This window comes from Mytilus galloprovincialis, chromosome 2, assembly GCF_965363235.1.
Source record: "Mytilus galloprovincialis chromosome 2, xbMytGall1.hap1.1, whole genome shotgun sequence".
NCBI classification, from domain to species: Eukaryota; Metazoa; Mollusca; class Bivalvia; order Mytilida; family Mytilidae; genus Mytilus; species Mytilus galloprovincialis.
In genome coordinates, this window is record NC_134839.1 from 31851639 (window position 1) to 31867385 (window position 15747).

Below are 15747 nucleotides of genomic sequence, written 5' to 3' on the forward strand. Positions count from 1 at the left end.
GACCCCCTTGCCCCCCCCTCGGTAATCACTCACATATATAAAAAAAAACAAAAACAAAAACAAAAACAAACGTGACATGAGTAGGCTCAACTTGAATCTGTAACTCATTTTATAAAGCACTATTTTTGTGTGAAAAATAATCACACGTTTTTAATACGTTTAACTGGATATTAAGTCAAATATAAACTTCCTTTGAATGAAGAACAGCAAACAAAGGGATTGTTCCTTTGCTTTTTAGTGTGTGAGCTGAATTTAAGTCTGAGTTGGATACCCGATATACCCATATCCTTTGTATTTCTATTTAGATTTCAATATGGAGAAAGATATTTCAAAATTAGTTCTAAATAGTTCAAAAACGGCCTTTCGTGAAAAGTTAAGGAGCAGATATTGGGATTGCTGTAGTGTTGAAAGAAGTGAGCCAGGAATAAACTGTTTCTTTCCCCACATGTAAATGTCCCTTTATTAATTAAAATAAACAATCGTAACTACTCGGCCATTCTCGCTACGCAGTACAATAGCTATTTCTTCGTGCAACCAGAAAGGCCGAGTTGTTCCGATTGTTAAAATAAAATGGCGCGTTTTGAAAGTTGGAAAAACCTGACATTTTTAAACAAATGTTTATTCGTTTCAACATTTGTTGCAACATTATCGCTTGTCCTTGGATTTTGCACACCTTTCTGGCTGACTGTCAGTGTACCTGATGATTTTGCTACTAAGAATTACAATAATCCAAGCGAATTGTTAATTGATTTGATTGAAACAAATCATTACCTAGGGCTCTGGCAATGGTGCTTCGGTGGTAATGGTTGTATTGACTTAGGATTAATTGCTAAGTTTGGATCAGTGAAAAAATACCAGTACCAATGGGAGAACGATTGGTACGAAAAAGTTAAGAAGATTATTGGTAAGGTTAACAGAAAATTGTATTTGCAGTTTTTTATTTGTATCTCTATGTATATTATATTTATTTCTCACTTGCAACCTAAAAATTTAGCCGAATTGTGTACTGTATTATATGCTTGGGATGCCAAGAAAATAAGCATAACTTCATAAATGCATCTCATTCTGATTTTAGTTGTTTGTGAAAATCAAAAAAGTAAACAAAAGATATTATGAAAGGACAATTAAAAATAGCTGGTAAAAGTAGAAATTTTTGTTTGCAAAATATAATACCAGTATTGGTCAAGTGAGCAATTGTGATCTGTCTCGTCTCACTTTGGGTCCGTCGGTCCACCTGTCTATTGGTCAACTCTTCACATTTCCATCGTCTTAACCAAGTTTGGCAGGGCTGGTGTTATATAGTGTTTAAGTAATTCTTAAGTAAGGCAGTTAAATTTCACATTATTGAAACTATGTACAATTGGCTTAGACACATTCAAATGACATTGACGATGTGCAAAACAATTATTTATTTGTGGTGTTCCTGTATTTCTTTGTGTCACAACTACCAGCACCATGTCTTTCAAGGTTTAGTTAAGATATTACCTGATATTGCTATATACATAATTTTACACCAAGTGCTGGTGTCTTGATTGTAGATTGATGTGGATAGGAACACAGAATAAAAATAAAATGTTCGCAGGAGCTTTGAACAGCTTCTGTTTGTGGGGCTGCAGCTTTATAAACTCACTCATATATATGCAATATGAATCCCTTAGTGCGTAAGTTAGGAGATTGTTGTAGCTTTATAGGAGACCTTGCCATCATAACTTGGTGGTTCTCTGCAGAACAGGGACATAATATTTTACCTTTGTCCATCCATCCGTCAGTCATTCACTTGATATTTGGTGATGAGGATTCACTAGGAAGCATACAAATCTATTACTAGTACATCATTATTGCATTTTCCCACTGAAGATATTTGATTGACTAATATGAATGCAACACCAGTTTTCCAAGCAACATACAGTGTAACATAACATTTGCTAGATTTTTTTAATATGGAGGGTCAGCTTGTGTATTCTGGATTGAGGTCTGTTTCTATCCTTATTGTTCTGAGAAATATATGGGGTAGTCTCAATGAATAGAAGCTCACATATTTCTTGTTAACCCTTTCCTCCATAATGACGCTTTTTGACGCCACCCCCCTTACATGTACTCCATAATGACGCCTTTTGACGCCTGTGTAGTATCTCAGTTGAAACACTTTGACTACAAAGTGTCTGCAGTTGACTTAATAAAATTTGTATCCAATATGAAAAGGAATATCATTGGAATATCCAACTTAAATTTATTTGATGAAATATTTGTTTTTCGCAATGCCTTAATACTTTAAAGCATATGTTCAGCATTTTATTAAAAAAATCCTATGCGAATCAAGTATGCAAAAAAAAAGATTTCCATGGAGAAAAGGGTTAATTACGTTACGGTGATTGTAGATTGTTGTCAGGTGTGGATTAATGCAGTTTCAGCTTGAAACTTTAATTTCTCGCTAATGTTACCATACAATAGTTTGAGATATCTACAAGATAGAAAAATATTTCAATAATTTTACCTCAAAAAAATTTTACCCTTGCCCGCTCAGCGATAATAAAACTTTGCGCCTCCCCCCCCCCCTGAACCGAAAAATTCCTGGATCTGCCCTTGCTACCTTTTTGATACACTAAATATAGTGCATCTATACATTTTGTACATCCTGTCCATGTTCATTTCCAGAAATTTATCAATTAAATATATGCTCAGATATTCAAGTCACAATATGGGTCATTTTCAAAAAATGTCGATTCTGTACACCCATGCTAAAATTTTTATTTCTAATGGAAATTTCAGTTGTAATGGTTTAAATGAAAGCTTGTCGGATTTGTGATTCAGAACATTAATAATAAACACACCTTTGGCTTACATCTATTTTGATAAGATTAAACTGCATTTAAGTCCGATTTTGGGGGTATTTGTGTGCGTACATTGTCAGAAAAACACATTTCAAATGATTTTTTTCCGATTTTATGATCGCCTTGATATCTGCAAAAGGGACTTTTTAAGAACGTTAATTATAATTCTAACGAAAAATCGTAGGTTCTTTATCATTGTATGTAACAGATTATCTACAAGCTAAATTCAATCAGCGTACAGGAGGTTCATGTCTATCCTGTTACCGCTACTTAAATCAGTCGTTAAATTATTCTCCCTATGAATATTGAATCAGTCAGTGTTGATTTCAAAAATGCAAAGTGATCTTTACATTTAAAACGCCTCGTTTCTTGAACCACAGTGTAGAGAAAAGAAATTTCAAGACATTTAGTGAAAAATATAGAGCGTACTTTTTTTCATGTCTATGCTGTTACCAACCATTTTGATTAATTACACTAACAGTATGGTTGTAAAAAGTGCAATAACGTGTTGGAAACCAAATTCACAATAGAAAACCATAATCACTTCACCAAAGGGAGTAGTTATTTCACAACAGCAATCAAAAACGAAGAAATTAGTCTATCCTGTTATGTCTATCCTGTTACTATGGTTGCTATGGTTACAGTAACAGGATAGACAATTATAGACAAAAACGTCGTTCAATTTTTTATCTTAACATGTAGGTGGAAAACGAATGAAATATTTCATTGTTTGAACTCATCTTAAGGTTATAACGTCTTAATCTTCCCAATTAAGCATTTGCAGGTGCAATACTGATATCGGTAACAGGATAGACAAAAAGGTAACAGGATAGACTTTTATATAGTGATATATCAGAAACGTACGTTCCTGTTACCAACGAAATAAAGAGAAAAGTAAATTAACTTATGAGGGATTTACTTGATGTTGGGTGTATTTGAAAGGGTGAAAAAAGGCCGAACAATATAAATTGCTATCTTAGACTTGCATTACTGGTGGTAATTTTTACAACCTTTGAAAACCAATTTTTAGAGCCATTTTTCAGTACAACCTAGAAAATTGGCAAATAATCTATTATTTTACAGAATGAATATATGTAGAAGTTTATTCTCTTGAAAACCATCTAAGGCCAACTAAAATTAATTAGTAGATTTTCATCCAAATTTTTGAAAAAAATGGGGCGGGTGGGAGGATTTTATTTTTTAAATTTTATTTCATATAAAACCCTCGTCACGAGTTCTTTATACCGCGGGGTATATGCTAGTGGAAAACAAGCTTGTATAATGTATATACATGCTGTATAAGGAATCCTACACTATTTTTTAAACACTTAAATAAAAATCCTTGATTCTCAACCACTGTTATACATGTAATTGCCGCTCTAGAAACCTATTTATAGTATACATCAAAAGAAGAGAAATGCTCTCTTCAGTTGGACTATACCTACACCAAATTTATTTTGCTTTCTAAACAATGGTTTGTAATCCCCATAAAATCAATAAAATGTATTGGTACAACTGTATACAACACAAGCATTATGAGTACACAATAAAATGTAAACTCAGTGTTGAAAGAAATTATGATGTAAAACATGAACTTAACCAAAAAGTAATTGTTGTTTAATGGCTAAATTGAGGGTATTGGGACAGTTACAGAGGGTGTTTGCTTCAATTTGCTGTTTGTCAACAAAAACAACAGCCATGGGTAAATATAAGGGCTTGTTATTATAATTGTTTGTCGACTTTTTTTTCTCAATATACGGTCATAAATCAAACTAGTTCGTGTTTGTGTCATATTCTTTAATCCAGTCATGTTTTTTGTACCAATTTTTTCTACGATTCTTGCGCTTTGGATATCATTCACAGTCCAAATTTTCTGACAAAAAGTCATTGTATATTTAAAATAAAGAAAAAAACACGGTTTTCGATTCACTTGTGATTACCGCAAAAATATTTGCGTTCAAGGACAAGGCGTTTTACTCGTAACTCGAATATGTCATGCCCTTCTCGTTTTCAATCTCTATTCTCGGTAGATGATGTTGTCATCATAGAGCAGCAGAATATGTCGACTTAATCATTTTCGTTAGATTACTGGAAGAAATACATAAACAAACTTGAAACCGGAAGTTTTGAATGAAACGAAATTATCGATGGTTCCCGGTAACGGACATGAACAAAATCCGGAAATCGTATTTTTGTTAAATAAAAAAAATCGGGGCGGGACGATTTCAGAGGGGCGGGCGGGGATGAAAATCTAGCAATTAATTTTAATTGGCCTAATTGGTAACGTAAAACAAGCTTAACATTTTATCTAAACCTTTTCTTAATAACCCAAAATTTCTTTTGAAAATGGTAACAGGATAGACAAAATATTGTACCACCGATCAAAAAATGTTTCAAGATATTCTTGTATGACATCATGTAGATTGCATCTTTTAATATGTTGTTCTTAAAGTACTGTTTGTTTTGATTTGCTTATGTAGAGGGTTGTTTGAATAAGTAACTTTTAATAAATTTTTCAATTTCAAAATTCGACATTTTTTGAAAATGACCCATATGATGTTACACCTGTCAAGAAAGTTGCATTACTTTTGTAAGGTGCAGGAACCTAATATCTGTTCTAAAAATATAAAAGATGTCATTGTTAAGCAAGGTGGTCTTTAAAAATTGGAATCCAGAATTTTAGTTGAATCAACTTCAACCAATGCTTTATTCAATGCAATATTTGATTTTACTTCCCACTGATAAAATAACGCAATCTTTACCCTTCTGTGCTTACAAGCACTTAGATTTTTTATATTGATAAATAGACTCTCTATTTACAGCCAACATTAACATTTTTTCATTCAAAATGAGTTACAGGTGACACATGCCTTGGTGTCAAAAGTCTGGAACATGATCAAATAAGAAATTACATATATATTTGTAGATTACTGGATAGCAACAAGAGTACTTGCATCATTAGGATTTGTTAGTGCTGTTTTTGTGACTATTTTGCTGCTCTTGTTTATATGTAGAGGAAAGGGGACCAGTCTATGTCACGGTCTAACTGTAATTGGATGCTTTGTAACTGGTATGTAATTTTTATATAAACAAGATGTCCCAAGATGTAATAATGACACTGCTGTGGAAGCAACATCCAGGGTACTTAGTTGGTGATCTTGAATGTTAAACCTGTTGCAGAGTTGGGTTTTTTTTTCACATATACAACGATATCAGAAAGAAATTCAAAGGTCTTATTCTTATATAATTAAGATGTAATAGTATGAACAAATGCAGTACCAAGGATAAGTATTTCTTGCAAAAACTATTTGCTATATATGTACAATAATGTATATATGTTTTGCTTGTAAATTTAATTGACAATTTTTTACCATTTGGATTAGTCTTATTTTCATACTACAGACACATCAAGTATTTTAAATTTAGTCTTTTCAGAACAAAAGTAGTAAAAGCCTGAAGAGAACTCTGTATTCAAAATTATAAACTAATTCTTGCAATACATAAAAGATCTTTTTATAAGGAAATATATAATATTATTGTATAGCAATAAAATATTTCCCACAGAAAGTAACCAAAAGTTAGCGTGCAATAAATCTTCAAAATTCATGACTTCATTAACGACAAAATCTTAGCTTAAACCATTTTTACTTTTAAATATTATATTGCTATACAATAAAAGGGTTATTGCATGAATATTGGGGGATATTGTCCCTCTTAGAACATATATTGCACTTGCAAGCTGATGCAATATAAAATTCTACTCGGGACAATATTCCCCAATATTCATGCAATAACCCTATATTATAGACCATAATTGTACTTTATAAGATCAAAACCTTTTTAACAATCAGTAAAAGCTCATTTCTGTAATTTATTAAAGTATACTAACTGTTTGATTTACTTTTTACCAGTATTTTTTTTACCCAAAATCTACACAGTAAACAAAACAAAAGACAAAAAGGTAATGGCACAAAAACTAATAAGAAGAAAACAAAAAAATAAGCGATGCAACACGACTCAACATATTGTACAAATCATTTCGACACACGTTACCCTGGTGCTATCCAAAAATCATTGGGAGAACACTGATTTACCACTATAAAAAAAATCTGAATTTAAAATACACTATTTCTAAATTTAGTTAATTCAGAATCAAAAGAAGACATATTTTGTATTTGTTAAGACCCACTGTTGAATTATAATTTTTATTTAACACAATCATTTTTACCAGTAATAGTTATAAAATTTGCCTCAAATATTATCTTGCAACACAAATCAGGTGAGACAGCAAGTAGGCATTTGTTATGATAGTATAATAACAATTTGATAATATTTTCAGGAGGATTTCTTGTGATATCTGTGGCTGTGTTTGGTTCTGGAATCTACAATAATGATGACATTTTCTCCTTACACCGTTTCGATATTATTCATCATCTGAGTTTTTCTTTTGGGATGACATGTATTGCAGCCATATTGTACACAGTTATTGGAACTGTTCTCACATTTATCTTATGTACTGGAGGCTACGATCGTGGAGGAAGGCACAGAAAAGCAGTAACCAATGAAGATGTTTAAAGAATTGTTTGTGAAATCTCGATAAGATCTGTTGAACACTTACTTTCTGTTTGTTGATATTTCCAGATATTTTAATTATGTTTAATGAAACTTTTAAATTTGATCAGATTTTTTTTCTCCTGTTCTATAAATGACCATGATTAGCAGAAACACTTTATACTGTAGATTCATTTATTTTTCGTGGGTACCAATTTTCTTGGATTAAGGAAAACTTGCATGTTCGTGGATATTCCATTTCACGGTTTTACCTAAGTATTCGTACAAGCCTACAGAAAATTTGTTATTAATTGAACATTAAATTTCGTGGTTCACCTGAACCCACGAAAGCAACGAAAATTGGTATCCAACGAATAATAATGATTCCACAGTACCTTGACAATAACGAGTTTTTAAGTGTTACTATTTTCAGGATCTGTAAGACCTTTACTTCCCATTTTCTGTTAATTGGTAATTTTTTATAAGTTGGATGGACTTAATCTTTATTACATACTTTTCTCAGGTAAATCTAAATATACTGGTAATGACTTCATATATAGTCAGCAGCTCAAATGTTATGAGTTGGTGCTTGTGAGATAATTTTAGGGTATGTCAGACACACACTTTAGGTAATTTCGATACTTTCGAATTATGAGTGTTGGTATGCCTAGAAAAATGTGCCCATTCTTGTTATTTTAAATTTTACTGCCTACACTTATCTTGTAAACAATCCTTCTAGGTTTATTGATCTTCATAATGTATTTCAATGTAATCTAGCCGCATTGAGCCATTGCCGATTGTTATAATTGTGGGGGTGTCCAAGTTATCACATAATTATAAAGTTTTGCCAATAGAATCACATGACCATTTATTATTTTTTTAAACAAGATAATCCAATAATCAAAAATACAGTTCTAGATTATCAAATAATCATGAAATATTTGGTCTGGTAATCAAATAATCACTATAGAAATGGGCAAGTAATCACATAATCAAAAACAAGATGAAGAGTCTCATTACTTTGTTTCATGTTGAGACAATATAACCTCTTCTTCAAACAAGACTTGTTTTTTTCATTTATTTTCGCCTGATTCCACTTCGTTAATATGCAACTCTTTGAAATTGGTTTTACAGTGTTCAAAGTAAATCATAATGATAATGTGTTAAATGAATAATACTCATGTTTTTTTTTAAAGAATAATTAAATATGTCTGCTTCCAACTTAACTTTCAGCAGTTTAAGTATATGTAGTAAGAACACAAAAAATTACCAGTAAGTTGAAAATTTAAGTATGCTAAATCAAATAAGAGCCATTCCTATTCTGTTGGCAAACAATAATGATTGTCTACGGTAGGAATATATTACCTCAGCTTCCTAATGCTCTTCATTATTGGAGGAAATAAAGATATATATATTTGTGCTATTATGTACACCAATGTTAAAGGTGTTCACCTACTGTATAACTCTAGGTTGTGTAATATAACTGACATGTATATATCGGTGTTTAAGGTGTACACCTATTATACTTTTGTATTGTTGTTGAGCTTTCGACTTTTGTCGAAAAAGCGAAACATAGTGAGACATAGCGATCCTACATTCTGTCGGAGGCATCCACAAATATTCACTCTGTGATTAGAGTTTTTGAAATTTTAATAACTTTCTTAAACTGTCCAGGATTTCTACCATAACTTGGACAGAAACTTGTTTAAGAACCCTTATGGTAGTATCCAAAAGTAGATTTAAAAAAAAAATATTAAAAAATTTGTATTTTACCTATAAATGGACTTAGTTTTTCTGCCAGGAAACATTACATTCATTCTGTGGTTAAAGTTTTTGAAATTTTAATAACTTAAAAAAAATTATCCTGGATTTCTACTAAATTTGGACAGCAGCTTGTTTATGTTCATAAGATAGTACCCAAAGGTTAATTTTGTAAAAAAAACAACCTTTTTTTCCGTATTTTACTTATAAATGGACTTAGTTTTTCTGCCAGGAAACATTACGTGCAGTCTGTGGTTAAAGTTTTTAAAATTTAATAACTTTGTTAAACTATCCTGGATTTCTACCAAACTTGGACAGAATCTTGTTTATGATCAAAAGTTAGTATCCAGAAGGAAATTTTGTTCTTGTTTTTCCGTATTTTACCTATAAATGGACTTAGTTTTTCTTCCAGTTAACATTACATGCAGTTTGCTGTAAGTTTTTAAAACATTTTTTAGATTCATAAACTATCCTGGATTTTTACCAAACTTGACAGAAGCTTCTTACAAACAAAAGATAGTATAGAGAGGAATATTTTCATGCCCATCCTACGATAGTAGAGGGGCATTATGTTTTCTGGTCTGAGGCTCCTTTCGTCCGTCTGTTCGTTCGTCCCGCTTCAGGTTAAAGTTTTTGGTCAAGGTAGTTTTTGATGAAGCTGAAGTCCAATCAACTTGAAAGTCAGTACACTTGTTGCTTATGATATGATCTTTCTAATTTTAAAGCCAAATTTGACTTTTAACCCCAATTTCAAGGTCCATTGAACATAGGAAATGAAAGTGGGAGTTTCAGGTTAGTTTTTGATCAAGGTAGTTTTTGATGAAGGTGAAGTCCAATCAACTTGAAACTTAGTACAGCTGTTGCTTATGATATGATCTTTCTAATTTTAAAGCCAAATTAGACTTTTGACCCCAATTTCACGGTCCATTGAACATAGAAAATGAACGTGGGAGTTTCAGGTTAAAGTTTTTGGTCAAGGTAGTTTGGAGATCACTTGGCGTCCGTCGTCGTTATCTTTTACAAAAATCTTCTCCTCTGAAACTCTTGGCCAAATTTAACCAAACTTGGTCACAATCATCACTGGGGTATTTAGTTTAAAAAATTTGTAAGGGTTCTACGGAACCCAGTGTCTCGCCTACTTTTGCTGTTAATCGCAGACTCAACAAAAATGAGGAAAAACATCAATAAAAATTTCCCTCTCGATACTGTCTTTTGATTGAAAGAAGCTTCCGAGTTTGGTAAAAAATCCAGGATAGTTTATGAATCTAATAAATGTTTTATAAACTTTAACTGCAGACTGTATGTAATGTTAACTGGAAGAAAAACTAAGTCCATTTATAAGTAAAATACGGAAAAAGAGATTTTTTTTGTTACAAAATTTACTTCTGAATAATATCTTATGATCAGAAACAAGCTTTTGTCTAAGTTTGGTAGAAATCCAGGATAGTTTAAGAACATTATAAAAGTTTTAAAAACTTAAACCACAGAGTGAATGTTTTGTTTCTGGCAAAAAAACTAAGTTGATTTATAAGTAAAATACGGAAAAGTGGAAATTCATTTTTACAAAATTTTCTTCTTGATACTATCTTATGATCATAAACAAGCTTCTGTCCAAGTTTGGTACAAATCAAGGATAGTTTATGAAAGTTATTAAAATTTTAAAAACTTTAACCACAGAGTGAATGTTATGTTTCCTCGCAGAAAAACTAAGTCCATTTATAAGTAAAATACGGAAAAAATGGAATTTTATTTTTACAAAATTTACTTCTGGATACTTTCTTATGATCATAAACAAGCTTCTGTCCAAGTTTGGTAGAAATTCAGTATAGTTTAAGAAAAGTTATTAAAATTTCAAAAACTTTAACCACAGAGTGAATATTTGTGGACGCCGACAACGGAATGTAGGATCGCTTAGGATCGCTTTTTCGAGTAAAGTCGAAGGCTCGACAAAAATGTGTTCTGTGACCCAGCCAACCAACCAAGATGGCTGCCATGGCTAAAAATAGAACATAGGGGTAAAATGCAATTTTTGGCTTATAACTCTGAAACCGAAGCATTTAGAGCAAATCTGACATGGGGGTTAAATTGCTTATTAAGTCAAGATATATCTGCCCTGAAATTTTCAGACGAATCGGACAACCGGTTGTTGGGTTGCTGCCCCTGAATTGGCAATTTAAAGAAAATTTTGCTGTTTTATGGTTATTATCTTGAATATTATTAATAGAGATAAACTGTAGACAGCAATAATGTTCAGCAAAGTAAGATCTACAAATAAGTCTGCATGATCAAAATGGTCTGTTGACCCCTTAAGAAGTTATTGCCCTTTAGAGTCATTTTTTACAAATTTTTCGTAAATTTTGTAGTCTTTTACAAAAATCTTCTCCTCTGAAACTACTAGGCCAAACTTTACCAAACTTAGCCACAATCATCATTGGAGTATCTAGTTAAAAAAATGTGTCTGGTGACCCGGCCAACCAAGCAAGATGGGCGCCATGGCTAAAAATAGAACATGGGGTAAAATGTAGATTTTGGCTTATAACTCTGAAGCCAAAGCATTTAGAGCAAATCTGAAAGGGGTTAAATTGTTTATCTAGTCAATATTTATCTGTTCTGAAATTTTCAGATGAATTGGACAATGGGTTGTTGGGTTGCTGCCCCACAATTGGTAATTTTTAAAGAAATTTTGCAGTTTTTGGTTATTATCTTGAATATTAGTATAGAAAGAGATAAACTGTCAACAGGAATAATGTTCAACAAAGTAAGATCTACAAATAAGTCAACATGACCTACATGGTCAGTTGACCCCCCTCAAAGAGTTATTGCCCTTTATCGTCAATTTTTAACAATTTTCATTAATTTTATAAATTTTTTGTAAATTTTTACAAAATATTTTCCTCTGTGTAACTAGAGGGCGAAGTTTGTTATAGATAGAGAAAATTGTAAGTAGCAAGAATGTTCAGTAAAGTAAGATCTACAAACACATCACCATCATCAAAACACAATTTTGTCATGAATCAATCTGTGTTCATTGTTTACTACCAGTACATGTATGCACATAGACCATGGTGAGCAACACAGGCTCTTAAGAGCCTCTAGTTGATGAAGCTGAAGTCCTATCAACTGGAAACTTAGTACACTTGTTGCTTATGATATAATTTTTCTAATTTTAGTGCCAAATTAAAGTTTTGACCCCAATTTCACGGTCCACTTGACATAGAAAATGAAAGTGGAAGTTTCAGGTTAAAGTTTTTGGTCAAGGTTAAGTTTTTGATGAAATTGAAGTCAAATCAACTTGAAACTTAGTACACATGTTCCCTATAGTATAATCTTTCTAATTTTAATGCCAAATTAGATTTTTATCCTATTTCACGGTCTATGGAACATGGAAAATGATTGAGTGGGGCATCCATGTACTTTGGACACATTCTTGTTATTGATTTTTTTCGCTCTTTTTTTTGAGGCTGCGAGTAACAGCAAAAGTAAGTGAGACACTGAGTTCTGTAGAACCCTTACAATATTTTCTATTTTTATACTTACCAGTTTTCAAGGTGTACACCAACTTTACTTTTGTTTTGTTTCACATACTGTTGTTAAAGGTGTACACCTAGCTACTTAACTTTTACATTGTTTTGTTTTATATACCTGTGCTACAGGTGTACACCTAATTTATAAAATTAGTGCTTTTTTTGTTTTTTTGTATACCATGTATATCAGAGTCTTGTGTAACATAAAAGTGTTTTTTTTTAATTAAATAAATTGATATTAACCTTATTTTGAGTTCATGAGCTTTCCATTACTTCTTAGAATCAGCTTTCTATAAAACTTTAAAAGTAGCTTCTTACTTGTGACTGAAATAGTTTGCACAGACAAATATTGAAATGAAAATCTATAAGTTAAAAAATGAGATATTATTGCCATTTAGACAACTTTCCACCAGGGACCATGTGACCTACATGTTAACAGCTATAGGTTACTTACTGAACAATTTTCAAAAAAAAAATTAAACGAAAGCATGTAGCAAGCAATAAAAGGCTTGGACACAATAAATGTAAAATAAAAACAAGAATCCTCCCCCTGGGGACACTAATATAAAAGCATAAAATAATAAAAAAAAGTATGAAATTCAGTTGAAAAATTGTTATGCGTTTACTTTACTACATTGGTTAGAGGTATAGGGGGAGGGTTGAGATCTCACAAACATGTTTAACCCCGCCGCATTTTTGCGCCTGTCCCAAGTCAGGAGCCTCTGGCCTTTGTGAGTCTTGTATTATTTTAATTTTAGTTTCTTGTGTACAATTTGGAAATAAGTATGGCGTTCATTATCACTGGACTAGTATATATTTGTTTAGGGGCCAGCTGAAGGACGCCTCCGGGTGCGGGAATTTCTCGCTACATTGAAGACCTGTTGGTGACCCTCTGCTGTTGTTTTTTATTTGGGCGGGTTGTTGTCTCTTTGACACATTCCCCATTTCCATTCTCAATTTTAATCTGATCAATTCATAACACACAAAAAGATTTCAGACAAAAAGTGCTTATCTGGGCGACTGAAATGTCTCACCATCTTTACTAATCATTGATATTATGTTGATAGGCCTAAATAAAAAGCTTTACTACAACTATCACATAAACTTTTAAAACATGGTCCAAGAAAATCAGGTCAAAGTCATATAAACCAAATAAGAAATACATGTACACATTAAAATCATTCAATACACTAAATATAGTTGACCTATTGCTTATAGTTTCTAAAATAGACTTAACCAAGAAAAATAAACATTGACCAATGAACCATGCCAGGCAGACATGTACAGCTAACAAGCCTCCCATTCAACAAATAGTTGACCTATTGCTTATAGTTTATGAAAAACAGACCAAAACACAAAATCTTAACACTGAGCATGACTGAAATGAGGTCAAGGTCAAATGAAACCTGCAAGACTGACCTGTACATCAATAAATATTTCCATATACCAAATCTGGTTGAACTATTGCTTAAAGTAGACTAAAACTCTAAAATTTAACTTTGACCACAGAACCATGAAAATGAGGTCAAGGTCAGATGACAAATGCCAGTTAGATAGGTACACCTTACAATCATTCCATACACCAAATATAGTAGACCTATTGCATACAGTATAGGAAAGACAGACCAAAACACAAAAACTTTACTAACCACTGAACCATAAAAATAAGGTCAAGGTCAGATGACACCTGCCAGTTGGACATTTACACCTTAGTCCTTCCATACACCAAATATACTAGACCTATTGCTTATAGTATCTGAGATATGGACGACAACCAAAACTTATCCTTGTTCACTGATCCATTACATGAGTTTAGGTCAAGTGAAAACTGCCAAACAGACATGAGGATCTTGCAAGGTACACATACCAAATATAGTTATCCTATTACTCATAATCCTATAACTTGCCAATCAATAATGAGGTTGTAAGGTTGAATCAAACAGTTTGTCACTTTTCCTGTCAAAGGTCAGTGATTTTCTCCAGGCACTGTGGTTTACTCCACCAATATAACTGACCACCATGATATAACTGACCACCTTGATATAACTGACCACCATGACCAATGGTGCTGAAAGTGATGTTAAACACCAATAGATCAATCAAACCAAATACATTATTGAATCATTATTCATGTGATTTACCAATTATTGTGGATATGGTTGACCTAGGTAAAACGTATAAGCAGGCATTTACAAAACAACACACTCAATAGTCTGTTTGCCAATTCCCATTATTGATCCTGTACTAAGAGATCCCTTTTTAAATTGTCTCCCTTAGGAGGGACATTAAATTTTACTGACAATGGAGATCTAGTGGAGACGGCAAATGTAGTTGTGTGTAACCATTAAGTATGTCAAATCATTTAAAAACATTTAATTTTTTGTTAAGCTAAATTCTTTTGATAACGGAAGTTTTTTTTCAATTAGAATTTGTTAAAATGCCAGTATATCACTTTCAACTTATCATGCTATGAGAGGGCAAAAGCCAATTTTGTCCAGCACAAAACCAGTCTTCCATTGACAAAGGGAAGTAATTTTTTTAAGTGTGTATTAACAGAATCAAATCGGTAATTGGCAAATGGACTTTTATCAAAGAAAACACAATTTTCCCTCAGTCTATGAAACTAGATTTAGGCCTCTTGATCTTCATGAATTTTCATCACATAAGTTGCTGTTTTATAAAGGGATATTGTATGCTTCCAGTATAATCTTATGATTTCTACATGGAAAAAATCTAAAGCAGCCTTTGCTTTTGAGCAAAATTTGGGAAAATAAAAAAAAATAACTCCTGAAATGTATATCTTTTTGTTTATGTACAAGAAGTCAACAAAATAAAGAAGAAATAGTGGAAAATTGTTACAAGACTAATGGATGATAAATCCTGAGACATTATGCTAAAAAATGACAAATTTCAACAACCTAGGGTCCCTTAATTCTGTACAGAACTTCACAAAAGCATAATCAAACACTGACAAAATAAACACCTTTGGTATATGAACAAACAATATTATTGAACATAAGTACATAACTGTATGTGGAGTGTGTTTTGATATGATATGTGGCTTAAAAATAGGTACAAAC

General features: G+C 32.3%; 1 long non-coding RNA gene across 1 annotated transcript; it reads left to right on the forward strand.

Moving 5' to 3' along the window:
* The first annotated feature begins 566 nt into the window (after positions 1-566).
* Positions 567-12914, forward strand: LOC143063370 (uncharacterized). The gene is made up of 3 exons (XR_012974994.1): positions 567-904; positions 5758-5901; positions 7171-12914. It is a non-coding gene; the product is annotated as an uncharacterized LOC143063370 (long non-coding RNA).
* The last annotated feature ends 2833 nt before the right edge of the window (positions 12915-15747 follow it).